Below are 4,487 nucleotides of genomic sequence, written 5' to 3' on the forward strand. Positions count from 1 at the left end.
ATACTACACCCTAAGGCTTCTCTTGGGCACTGATCTATTTGTATGAAATACATGCCACTGAACTAGTTTACCTATAAATGAACAAATTTCAAGGGTTTATTATTTTGTTGTTCTTTCACAATCCTTTTGCTTTCACAGTTGTGCACAATGGTAAAGTATAAAATAAATTGGGATTTTGGGGTGGCTTGAGGCAGGAATTGCTTCATTCTCTTGAGAAAAATGTGGTTTTGCCATTGAGCAATGAGGTTAGCTGATCTGAGGAAGTTACCAGATCATCTCAGCAGTACAGGAGGGTAACATCAGTGAAAGTAATATTTAGTTCTTTCTTGTATGTATTACAGTTGGAAGTCCTTTTATTATATTAGAATAATATATTAAATTCATGCATTACCAGATGTTGAGACAATTAGTCTTTAATCATTACAACAGCAATTGCTGTTTCTGAAACAACTCTCAGGCTAACATTCTGCTTCTTGGCTATCCACAGAAAACTATTTGAGGATTCAATTTAAAATTAATTAAACTCAAAAATTTATTGAGGTCAATGTTAATTTGAAGATTTGACAGTGCCAATTTTTGGGTTTTTTACATGTAAAGATTTTTTTTTTCCAAACACCACTGTTGGAAAAAAGGTAATTATATAATTATGAGAGGCTATGGCTTTCATTCTACGCAAAAAATTCTCTTCAAAAGAAACTTTGATACGCAGTAAATTAAGTACCAAAAAATGACAGTGAGGTTATCTTCTCTTTCAATATTGTATTAGCAGTCATGAGTGCACAATTCTTTGATTAACACATCCTAACAATTAACTGGTATGAAGATGTTAACAACATCAGTATTGAAGCTTATGTAACAGCCTGCAGTAAGAGAAAAATTCTCCCTGAAAATAGCAATAGTAACAATTTCCATCACTCTATAATTTTTAAATTTGGATTTATCCACTGAAACTGAAAAGATATGCGAAGAGAAGGAAATCTTAAGGGGAAGTTAGAAAACTTTAAATTGATACAAAGGAACATGTATCTAACATGTTACTTTGTATGTAACAAAGTCTGCCATGGACCTGAACTTTGTTATTTACTACCTTCCCCATAGCCCAGAAAGACAGGGGTTTCTAAGAACATTGCATTTCTGAACTTCATGTTCATAAGAACTGCAGAGTATCTTTGAATTTGTTGCACAATGAAGTCTTAAAACTGAGACTTTTAGAGATTTCAGCATCACCAGACTGGCAGAAAACTCTGCTTGACTAAAACAGTTCAGGTAACTTTTCCATTGGGTCAAAATAGGACTTATGAAAGAGTTTTGCTTCAGAAAGATCAGGTTTGGGGAAGGTTAGAACACTCACAGACTTATTTTCTTCTTGGAGTGATACAGGGCAGACAGCCAAGGAAGAAAGGCACTCTGGAAAAAAAGTAAAGTATGCTTTTCAGGGGAAACAGGCGTTTGTATTAGTGGGCACAGAAAACCTTTTGACAAACAAAAACTTTAACCAGACACTGAGCAAGACAGCTGCTGTCTCCTGATGGAAGCAGAGAGCTGGGGCAGAAGAAGAAGAGAGGTATTTTATTGGGAGGCAGCACTGCCAAAAATCTCTTCAGCCATATGGCCCCTTGGTTCCTGTGGTGTGGTCAAACACAGAAGCACCCAGCAACAATTTAAGAAATTCAAGCTGTCTTTTTTTTCTTCCTTAGTTGAAAGGTGTATAACTGAAATGACAGGTGAATTAAAAAATAGATACGATGATCACATGATAATAGATACCCTTTCTATTTTTCAAAGGGCTGCAGCATCTTTCCTATGAGGAAAGAGTAAGAGAATTGGGATTGGGCAGCGTGGAGAAGAGAAGACTGACCTAATTTTGGCCTTCCAGTACTTGAAGGGAACCTAAGAGAAAGGTGGGAGATTTTTACCAGGGTGTGTAGTGTCAGTACCAGGATGAAAAGGTACGGCTTTAAACTGAAGGAAAGTAGGCTTAGATTAGCTATTAGGAAGAATTTTTTTCCTTTGAGGGTGGCAAGGCACTGAAACGGGTTGTTCAGAGAAGTTGTGGATGTCCCATCCCTAAAAGTGCTCAAGGCCAGGTTGGATGGGGCTCAAAGCAAACTGGTCCAGTGGAAGGTGTGGCAGAGGTGTTGAAATGGACAATCTCTTTAAGTCCTTTCCAACTCCAAGCCATTCTATGAAGCTGAACTAAGAATCTGCCCTGAGGCAGAACAACTCCTATTTCCAAGTCATTCCTCAAAGCCTAAGAAATTGCAATTGGTGCCCACTCCCTACAATATCCTATTCCTACTTCACATGGCAGGAACCAATAGTTATTACCTTATCAGAAAAAAAAAAAATCAAGGTGCATACTAATGGTGCAAAAGATGCCAAAACTGGCTGAACCTTAGCCTTTCAAAAGGAAAAACAAAAAACCAAAACCAAATGAAAACAATAAGATGGATTGCAAGCAAATTGCATGTGCTGGGGAAAAATAACAATATTGGAATATTGTTTCTTAAGTATCAAGGACTTCCACTAGATCTTGTAGCTTTGTAAGTATTGAAGTCTTAATTGCAGGTGATGTATTTCAGGCCCTGGCTGCCAAGCCCTGCTTTGGTCCCAGGGTTGCACTATTAGATATGGAGCAAAATTTCAGCATCAGACAGTGTTTCACTCCTTCTCTTCTACCACAACTATGAAAACTGAATGTGGGGTAGAAATAATACTGTAGACATAAAATATCCAGCTCTGTCTGGATCATGCCAATTTTACAGGTGGCTGAAAATTTACTTCTTACTCACCTTTCATTGCTTACCACGGAAATATTTGAGGGTAAGTTTATTTTTCACGGAATTTCTGGAGTGAATAGAATAAACGTAAAGAGGAACATCATGCAGACCTATTAGCGAAACCCCTGCAAGATTCCCCAGGGGAAAAACCCCCAGGGAAAAAACCACACAATGTACTGCAGCCCCAGCAGCAGGAAATAGGAGAATGTGTTTTTCTCTTAAACAGCAAAAGCTATGAATCCTTCCTGGTTACTGTTTGAGGACTCTTGTTACAGAATAAACACAAAAGTACATAGCATGTGGACAATAGGAGTACTAATTACTTGTTACCAAGGCTGGACTTTTAGTTTGTTTGCTTTAAAAAAAGCTTTCAAACCAAACAAACACCACCACCATCACACCTGGTTATAAACCAAGACCTAAGGAGCTGCTGGCACTCACCTGAATTTTAATAGTGAATCCAAGTCCAAACTACATGAAAACATGTGAACAATTGTGCATATCCTCTGTAACACACTGTTTATCTTCAATTTTCTCTTTTATTTTTGTGACTTCCCAGCATCAAATGAATACATAAAGAACAATGTCTAAATTTTTATTTTGGAGCTACCTAAGAAATATCTGGTTGCTTGAAAGGCAAGAGGCAATATATTACCTTTGAGCTACATCTGGATGAAAGGGAGACTTTGGTTATGAATTCTGTAAATTTTTAATGCAAAAAAACCCAACTGAAATGATCAAAAGGTTAACTTAATATAGTATTTGTGCATACCTTTCAAAAATAATATTCTAGTTATATCCTGACAAATATTTTTTGTTTTGTAAACTAGAAATTAAAATAATTGGTATATAGAAATACTTTGAAAGTCAACTAGCAAGGATTAAAAATTACAGAATAGTTAAAATAATAACCATTAAAATTTAACTGTTTAAGTCAGATTCCCAAATTTTACAGTGTCTCTCAGGACTTTCTTCTGGCTTAGAATGTCATTAATGTATAGAAGACTCCACAAGCCTTTTTTGTGAATGAAATTTTTATTTACACACTGTATCCAGAAGCAGATACATAAATCCTTATACAATTATTTTTCAAAAATGTGCAAGAAATTACTATAATTTTGTTTACAAACCAAAACACATTAAAATCAATGGACTTTGGATAATTCACTCTGTGGTGTGCTTAGTACAAATAGTGCACACCAGGTCTGAAACAGAGAAAAGTGTAAACTACAGCAATCTGGATTGCAAGTATTAACTTCATGGCACTCCATCATCACTATAAAAATTCTTTAACCCAACAGGTATTCATAAAAAATCCATTTAGAATTTTTTTATTATCTGTGTAGAATTTAGATCACTTTCCAGATACAATAATGCCATATTTTTCACATTATGAACTACCATCTAGGCCATTTTTTATTTATAAAGAATGCCTGTAATTTTTATTCTTTGCAGTCATAGAAAGATTTAAAGAAATTAAATTGGCAATCATTAATTCATCTATAGCTTAGCTCAGAATTTGAAAGTTCAGTAACAGAGAAATACTTCTCATCATAGCCCATATATTGCTGGTATGCTGTTTTAAATTTATAATTCCAGTATTCACACAGATGAAATGCATCAAAACAAAAACTGCACAAATTTTACTTAGCCCAGCAGTCAATATTCACAGAAAGAAAATTGGCTTTAACAAAATGCAAAGTCAGC

Source organism: Zonotrichia leucophrys, chromosome 2 (assembly GCF_028769735.1).
Source record: "Zonotrichia leucophrys gambelii isolate GWCS_2022_RI chromosome 2, RI_Zleu_2.0, whole genome shotgun sequence".
NCBI classification, from domain to species: Eukaryota; Metazoa; Chordata; class Aves; order Passeriformes; family Passerellidae; genus Zonotrichia; species Zonotrichia leucophrys.